Consider the following 9,789-nt stretch of genomic DNA (forward strand, 5'->3'; position numbering starts at 1 on the left):
CTACTTTCATTTTCTTTCACTGACCCAGACAGGTGAGGGGAGCAAGCCCTGTCTGAATGTGCATAGGCAGAGGGATGCAGTCTGCTCCAGGAAAAGTGTCAGGTGAAGGAAATACAGCTGTCAATGTCAACTCAGGGAGAACAGAATTGACTCAAAAACCTCCTGTGGTAAAAGCAAAAGGTTGAAAAAAAGTAGCTTGGGAAATGTAGTGACAATATAGAGAAAGGCAGTTTGGGAAATGTAGTCTGTAAAAGAGATACTGGTACTGCACTGCCCCAAAACTCTGTTTTTTCAGTGTTTTCTTTCTTTCTTTCTTCTTCTTCTTCTTTTTTTTTTTTGGCTCAAAATGCTATGTTTTCCACAAGCTTTGTTAGCTTGCCTCTTGAAAATGAAAAACAGGGAAATAGCTTGCCTGTCAGGAGGCAATTAAAACGTTAATATCAGTTGTCAACAAGTTACTTTGAAACCCTTTAGAAAACTAGGGAAAGAGGTCCATACACTGTGAAGTTGCTTTGGGTATGAAAAGAGAAAAAACTTATGGGGAAATAAAAAAAAAATAAGAAACTTGGGTTGTACTTGAAATGCAAGAGAGAAACATTGGCATCATTGAAACGCTCATGATGATCTCAAAAAGAAGCTTTAAAAAAATTAAGAAGAGGGAATTTTACCCTCAATCACCAAATAAAGTTTAGAGCCACTGATGAATTAGGCTCTGACTTCAAACTCTCAAAAAAACTTTCAGAATGATATCAAAGCTGACTATAAACTCTGAACTTTAGAAATGATTTGTGTACTTCCTGCTTTGTAAATAGTTCTGTTAAGAAATCTCTTCTAGATGTTTTGCTAAAGTTTGTAAAGTAGTTCTATAGAGTTTTCTTTTGAATATAAGTTAATTCTGTTAAAAGATTCTTCTAGAGAAGTTTGTAAAATAGTTCTATAGTTTCCTTTTGAATATAAATTTGTAAACAGTGTAAATGTTGAATGTAAGTTTGTAAAAGTGTATAGTGATGTTCATCCTGGAATTGTTTTTGTTACTCTTTTACCTTCACATATATCTGAACACTTATTATGATAGCTTAAAATATATTTTTATGGTTTCAGTGGCCCCTGGAAAACTTAACTGAAGGTGCCATAATTAGGGGAGCTTTTCTGTCTTCGTCCTAAAGTTTCCACTCCTTCTGTTTCTGTTTAGAAAGGGATAGGCCTCCCATAATTGAGTTAGTTTGTAAAATGTTTTCATAATTAGCATGGGTTTGTGTTTACTTGAGTGGATAATTTGAAATGATTTGAAATGACTGTTTTCTCCTGAAAATCAAAATAGTCTCGTGAAAGTTTTATTGAGCATCTATTAGTAGAGAGTTTTTATCCAGGAAAAGAGCTTGGTGTGGCTAAGACTGCTGTAGTCACCTTAGACCCATTCCAATAAGGATATTCCATCTTTATTATCCTCTACTCCTTTACAAGGAGGTGTGGCATCTATGAAGATTACTGTGGATATTTGCAAGCTCTTTAACAGGGACCTGGGTCAGAGAGTACCTCCTCTTGCCAGAGGCTGGTAGCCAAAGACAGGCAACTTTCTTTGTGATAGCTTTCTGAATATATATGTAAAATTAATCATGAAGAATGACCTAAGACAGGCACCATCTATCTGAGGAGCCTGGGGGCCCCTTTATTATATCAAGAAGGGTGAGTTGTGAAGGCCCACAAAGGTTTGCTAGTGAGATCTGAGCTTGCTTTACCCAGCAGGGCTGCATTAGAGGATTGCTTGACCATGTGTGTGGTTATCATGTGATTGGAAAGGGCCTGCACTTGGCTGAGCTAGGGGGAGATCTTTTGCTCCACCCCTTGGCATTCCTATAAATAGCCCTTTAGAAGAGACAGGAGGGGCCAGTGGATAATTGTAACATGAATTGCTAAAGGTCTTATTAATTAAAAACCTAGAGCCAGATATTGGGGTTAAAGCTGATAGATCAGAGAGACAGAATAAGCCACAGCCAATCTCACCTTGCCAACACCTCAGCTGATCCTGTTTCCTCAGACTGAAAGGCTCTGAGTCCTAACCAGAAGGAATCTTAGCTGAACTGCTTAAAAGCCTCTAGTTCTGGTCCTCATGCCTTATATACATTTCTGCTTCCTGCCATCACTTCCTGGGATTAGAGGCGTGTGTCCTTCCCAAGCAAAGACAAGAGCTCTCAAGTGCTGGGATTAAAGGCATGTGCTACCAGGTCTGGCTCTGTTCCCATTGTGGCCTTGAACTCACAGAGATCCAGATGGATCTCTGCCTCCCAAGTGATAGGATTAAGGGTGTGTATCACCACTGTCTGGCCTCTATGTCTAATCTAGTGGCTGGCTCTGTCCTCTGATCCCCAGATAAGTTTTATTTGTTAGAGCACAAATAAAATATCATCACAGATAATGATCCAGGCCCTCCCAAGGCTATCCTTTGCTTCTATGTTTTTCTCCCCCTATTCTTCTATCTAATATTTCTTATCTCTCTCTCCTAAAGAGTTCCCTGTTGTAAAATGTGTGAGCTGAGCTCCCACAAGCTACATGACTGTAACATAAATGCAGAGAGCCCAGGTCAGTCTCATGTGGGCTCCCTGGTTTTTGGAGCCCCTTTGAGCCCAGGTTAGTTGATTGTGTGGGCCTTCCCATGGTGTCCTTGAACCCTCTGGCTCCCACACTCCTTTCTCCTTCTCCTCCATAGGATACCTGAACTCCACCTAATGTTTGGCTGCTGCATCTGTCCCCATCAGTTTCTTCATGACACCTCTCTCACAATTGGGCCAGGCACCAGTCTGGTCACAGGAGATGGCCAGTTCAGGCTACTTTTCCACTATTCAACTTGAAACTTTTGTTAGTTACTTTTCTTACAGAAATAGCTTAAGGGAAGAAGGCTTTATTTTAGCACACAGTTTCAGAGGACTCATGGCGGCTTGGACCTGAGAGCTTGGGAAAAACATTGTGACATTGAGAGTATGTGATTTAGGAAAGCAGTTTACTCTGTGGCTGGTCAGGGCAAAGAATGAGACATAAACCAGCCATGGATGATATTCCCCAAAGGCCCACCCCTAGTTACCTACATCCTCCAACTTTGTGCCACCTCTTGTAAACACAGGGTCTTCTCCCACCCACCTGTTGTCAAATACCCAGCAGCTGCTTCCCAAATTACCACACAGAGGCTTATATTAATTATAAATGCTTGGCCAATGGATCAGACTTATTATTAACCATCTCTTACATCCAAATTAACTCATTCTTGTTCATCTATTTATTGCCATGTGGTCTGTGGCTTATTGATCCTTCAGCATCCTGCTTCTTGTGTGGCTCATGGCATCTCTGCTGACTCCCTCACTTTTCCTCTGAGTCCTTAGTTTGAGTCTTCCACCTAACCTTATCTTGCCTTGCCATTGGCCAAAACAGCTTTATTATCAACCAATAGGAGTAATACATATTCACAGCATATAGAAGGATCATCCCACAGAAACTTCTAAAGTTTCTGAATCCTCCTAAGGTTGCACCATCATCTTGAGACCATTTTAAATCATGAGCCAATGGAGGATGTCATGCTTCCAAACCACAGGAAACAAAAAGTTTCACTTGAGGACTTGACCTATGTTTAGAATCCGTTAATGTTAGAGTTAAAAGGTGATTTTTTAAGCCAAGAATGGAGGCTCACATGTGGTGGTAATCTAATTGTATTGAAATATTATTTTGATTTGTACTGAAATATTAATTTGATTGTATGTTAATAAATAAAGTTGTCTGGGGGTCAGAGCTATTAGAGCCATAGCAAGAGTGTGGCGGTGGTGGCACACGCCTTTAATCCCATAGATATCTGTGTGTTCAGGGTCAGAGCTATTAGAGCCATAGCAAGAGTGTGGCGGTGGTGGCACACGCCTTTAATCCCATAAGATCTCTGTGTGTTCAGGGATACAGCCAGCATTGGAGACATATGCCTTTAAGACCTAGGGGGCTGTACATTCAGACAGTGACGAGGCAGTCATGTGTTTGGGTTTACAACCAATGAGAAGGCAGAACAACATACTTTAAAAATACGAACCGAGAGGAAGTAGGTCTCTTTTCGCGAAGCTGGGACAGCAGGAGGAAGGGTGAGATTTTAGCTCTGAGCTCTGACTTCTTGGCTTTCTCTTTTACATTGTTTCTGTGTTTCTTATTTAATAAGACGGTTGGTTACATCTACATCTGGCGCCCAACGTGACAAGAATCCATTAAAAACTGCTTGGCTTGGCGGCAGGTCCGCTTTCCCGCAAGGGCGGCAGGCAGCCCGCGGCGGCGGCAGCGGCGGCGGCGGCGGCAGCGGCGGCACACGGCGGCCAGCGGCGATCGGCTTCTTAGTCCGAGCTGCTGGCGTCCTAGTCCGGGTAGCAACTTCTAGCCCGGGCCTAGGTCTGTGAGCAGCTTGCCTAAAGCCGGTGCTACAAACAACTCAGACCTGCCCTGCCTGTAAAGCCAACGCACGTGGTCGGAGCTTAAGGAAGCCAGACCCAAGCCTTGACTCGGCACAAGAGGGAACACGTGGCTGCATTTAAGCTTTAGCCGGCTACGCTTTCTTGTGCGTTCTCTCTTTCCTCTCTCTCTCTCTCTCTCTCTCTCTCTCTCTCTCTCTCTCTCTCTGGATTTACACCTGGGACACTAGGTGGCTGCTTTGAAAATCCCCTCGGACTTCTACTGTTCTACGCAGATTTGGTAAGTCATAATATATCAGATATTTTAAAGGAAACTATCTAAAAGAGAATTTTTTTCCACATTAAAAAACAAATGGGTTTTATGTGTACATTGGAAGAAAATTGGTTTTTGTTCGAAATTTTAGGCAGTCTGGCAATGGAACAACTATATAATATTAGTATTGGTGGAATTATGCACCTCATCACTATAATAATCCACATTTTAATATTTAAAAAGATAGTCAATTTAAGTGCCAGGATAACAGCGTTAGAAGAACTTGTTAAACCTGTAAAAATTCAGACAGAAGAAATTAACAGTGAAGTTGTTTCAAGTCGGGATCATAAGGTTGCAGAAAGAAAGCCTGTTTTCACACAGTCACCCTTAATTTATCCTGTAACAGTACAGCAGATGCCTGATCAAATGGCTACACAAAATACTTGGGCTCCAATTGAAATGTTGGATTTAAAAAGGTTTAAGGAGGCAATAGTATCTTATGGCATGCATTCCCCATATGTAAAGCAAATGTTAAACACTTGGTCAACATATAATAGGATAGTACCACAGGACTGGCGGGACCTCGCACAAGGTGTTCTGGAACCCAGCCAGAGACTTCAATTTCTGACGTGGTTTAAGGAGGAGGCTAAAAACATAGAAAAACAATGGAGGGATAAAGGAGTACAAGTTTGCCAGGATCAGCTTATGGGCGAAGGCCAATATGCTTCAGCACAAGCACAATGTTTATATGATGTCCAAACCCTAATTTTATGTCGAACGGCAGCCTTGAATGCATGGGACAAAGTTGAGGAACCAGGAAAAAAATCTGAGTCATTTACAAAGGTGAAGCAAGGCCCAAAAGAGTCTTTTACAGATTTTTTACAAAGACTGGCTTCAGCAGTAAAGAGAACGGTCTCGGATTCAGAAGCTGGTAAGGCAATAATTGAATCTTTGGCCTTTGAGAATGCGAATGCAGCATGCAAAAGAATAATCAGGCCATTAAGGGCAAGATCTGCACCTATGGAAGATTGGATTAGAGAAACAATTAATGTTGAAGCTGATGAGCATGATGATACATGGGTAGGAGAAGTAATTTCAAAAGGTTTGAGGAGTGTTAGATGTTATGGATGTGGAAAGCAAGGACATTTGAAAAGGGACTGTAGACAGGTCATTTCCAGAAACAATGTTTCTTCAAGGAACAATGGCAACAGATTGCCCCTTCCTTCTGGAGTATGCAGAAGGTGTGGTAAGGGAAAACACTGGACCAACGAATGTAGATCAACAAAGGACAGACAGGGTAATCCTTTGCCTCAGTCTTCGGGAAACTCCCAGAGGGGCCTCAGGCAGGCCCCCAGTGCAAATCCAGTTCAAACCTTTCCGGCAGCCATAGAGGAAATGCCTGCTCTGGAGAGCGATTAAATAACCAAATGCCTATTGGAATAAATCATGCTGGTCAGGATGATGAAACAGAGAGAATAGAAAATTCAGGAGAAAACATAAAGAAAATTTTTTGGCAGACTTCTATTAATGAACAAAGACCAAAATTAACGATAAAAATAAATGGTGTTTTGTTGTCTGGTCTGGTAGACACAGGTGCGGACGTTACCATAATTGCACCAGAATTTTGGCATCCAACTTGGCCTCTTCAGGAGGTAAATGTTCAACTGTTAGGAATTGGGACATTATCTCAGGTGAAACAGAGTGCAAGATGGCTCGAATGTATGGGTCCAGAAGGACAGAGAGGAAAATTAAAACCATATGTGGCTAACATAACTATGAACCTGTGGGGTCGAGACTTGTTGCAACAATGGAATACTCAGATTAACATCCCTCCAATCTCAGAAACAAATCATAAACTAGCACATGTTACTGAGAGAAATATTAGAAGATATTGTTCTAATGAGTGGTCACCAGCCATCCATATTATACAAGAACAGGGCACAATAACTGATGATCTTCCAAAGACACCAACAGCTCTACCTTTAAAATGGTTAACAGACAAGCCTGTATGGGTCCAGCAATGGCCTTTAACAACAGAGAAACTCCAGGCTTTAGAAGAGCTGGTAGAAGAACAGTTAAATGCTCAGCATATTGAAGAATCAACCAGCCCTTGGAATTCTCCTGTATTTGTTATTAAAAAGAAATCTGGTAAATGGAGAATGGTAACAGACCTTAGGGCAATTAACAAAGTAATTCAGCCAATGGGTTCTCTACAATCTGGGATGCCTTTGCCTACTCTGTTACCAAAAGGATGGCCTCTCATAGTTATTGATTTAAAAGACTGTTTCTTTTCAATACCCTTACAAGAAAAAGACAGAGAAAGATTTGCTTTTACAGTGCCTACTTATAATAATTCTCAACCGGTTAAAAGATTTCAATGGAGGGTCCTCCCACAGGGAATGTTGAATAGCCCAACTCTGTGCCAATATTTTGTACAACAGCCATTGGAAGTGATACGTAAAAAATTTCCTAAATCTATAATTTATCATTATATGGACGATATTTTACTAGCTGACTCAAATGCAGATACTTTAGAAATAATGTTTGAAGAAGTAAAGAAAATTTTGCCTCGCTGGGGATTACAAATTGCTCCTGAAAAGATACAAAGAGGAGATTCTATTAATTATTTAGGATATAAAATAGAGCTACAAAAAATTAGACCCCAAAAGGTGCAAATTCGGAGAGATAGACTACAGACTCTTAATGACTTTCAAAGATTATTTGGAGATATTTCTCATCTACGAACTATTGTTGGGGTAAAAAATGATGAACTGACTAATTTGTTCAAAACCTTAGAAGGTGACAAGGACTTAAATAGTCCAAGAGAATTATCACCTGAAGCTGAGAAAGAATTAGCATTGGTAGAAAAGAAAGTGCATGAAGGACACGTGAATCGTATTGATCCAAAGCTGGATTGCATTTTGGTTATCTTACCTTCTAGGCGTTCTCCTACTGGAATATTAATGCAGAGGGAAGATATTATATTGGAATGGATATTTTTACCAAATAAACCAAATAAAAAATTAAAAACTTATGTGGAAAAAATCTCTGACTTGATTTACAAAGGAAAATTGAGACTTCGTCAATTAGCAGGCATAGACCCAGCAGAAATTGTCGTACCATTAACTAAGGAGGACATTGAAAAATTATGGACAGAAAGTGAACCTTGGCAAAGAGCTTGCAGTAATTTTTTGGGAGAAATTAACAGCAAATATCCCAAAAGCAATAGAATTGATCTTATAAAGAGAGCTGAATGGATCTTGCCTCGAATTGTACGGCAAAAACCCATATCTGGAGTTCGTACATTTTATACAGATGCCAACAAAGAAGGAAAGGCAGGTTACAAATCAGAAAATTTAAGTAAAGTGGTTCAAAGTCCGTATAATTCAGTTCAAAAATCAGAATTGTATGCTATTCTGTTGGTATTAATGGATTTTTCAGAACCTCTCAACATAGTAACTGACTCTCAGTATGCTGAAAGAGTGGTGTTACATATTGAGACTGCAGAATTTATCCCTGATGCTTCAGAATTAACTTCACTATTTATTCAATTACAAGATACAATCAGGAAAAGGAATCATCCTTTATATATAACTCACATTCGATCCCATACTGGTCTGCCAGGCCCTCTAGCACAAGGCAATGATGAGATTGATAAATTATTGATAGGAAATGTGCTGGAGGCCTCAGAATTTCATAAAAAACATCACGTTAATAGTAAAGGTTTAAAAAAGGATTTTTCCATAACCTGGCAACAAGCCAAAGAAATAATAAAGAAATGTCCTACTTGTTCCTTCTACAATCAGACGCCATTACCAGCAGGATGTAACCCAAAGGGTACTCAGAGAAATGAAATCTGGCAGATGGACGTGTTTCACTTTGCAGAATTTGGAAAATTGAAATATGTACACCACACTATCGATACTTATTCAGGATTTCAATGGGCAACTGCTTTGAGTTCTGAAAAAGCTGATTCTGTAATCACTCATTTGCTAGAAGTTATGGCCATCATGGGTATACCTGCACAAATCAAAACTGACAATGCTCCATCATATGTCTCTGTTAAAATGAAACAGTTTTTTGCTTATTACAATATAAAGCATATTACAGGCATACCACATAATCCTACAGGTCAAGCAGTTATAGAAAGATCAAACAGAACTCTAAAGGATATGCTAAATAAACAGAAATGGGTAACAAAAACCCCCAGAAATAGACTGCATAATGCTCTTCTAACTTTGAATTTTCTGAATGCCAATGAGAAAGGAACAACAGCTGCAGAGAGACATTGGATAATAGAAAAAACTACAGAATTAAATCAGCCTATATACTTTAAGGATGTGCTGACCTCAGAATGGAAACCAGGGTATGTATTACATTGGGGACGTGGTTTTGCTTTTGTTTCTACAGGAGAAGATAAGCTGTGGGTACCATCAAAATTGATAAAGGTTCGATTTGAACAAGAGAGACTTCTTAATTAGAGGAGGTGATAGTTCATCAACCAGCATGAACATCCAATTTAAACTAACTTGTATCAATAAAACATGCCTTTTCATTTCATCAGATAATAACTTGCCAAAAAGGAACATCCCCAAAATTAGTCTTGGGGAAAGGTTTTTGTTTTTGTCTTTTAGGAGAATGAAGGTTAAGGAATCTGAAGAACACTGGACAAATGAGACAACTGAAGAAAAGGGACAAATCATCAATCCCAAGAAACAGAGTGAAACGGTGTATGGGTATATATTATCTAAAAAAATTTTATGTCTTCCTAAATGTTTGTTTCTGCTTTTCTCTAAAGATTTAACACTCTTGGTCTTCTAACAGTCCCAGTTCAATTAAAATTTAAAGCTGACTTTGGAGTTGGAGAATGGCTCTCTCCTTCTTTAAAATCAAGCATGTTGTTAAAAGGAAAATGCAAACTCCCTGTATCATGCCAGAATAAGAGCCATTTCTGCTATGGTACAGGACAAAAGCAAAATTAATTAAGGGACTATTCTATTACTAATCTCAACTCTTTGATTCTATTCTGATTCTTTAAACTGTTCTCAAAGTATAAATTTTATATCAAAATTTACAAGATTAATATATATATATATACATTTTAAA

This window comes from Peromyscus maniculatus, chromosome 6 (genome assembly GCF_049852395.1).
Source record: "Peromyscus maniculatus bairdii isolate BWxNUB_F1_BW_parent chromosome 6, HU_Pman_BW_mat_3.1, whole genome shotgun sequence".
Classification (NCBI taxonomy): domain Eukaryota; kingdom Metazoa; phylum Chordata; class Mammalia; order Rodentia; family Cricetidae; genus Peromyscus; species Peromyscus maniculatus.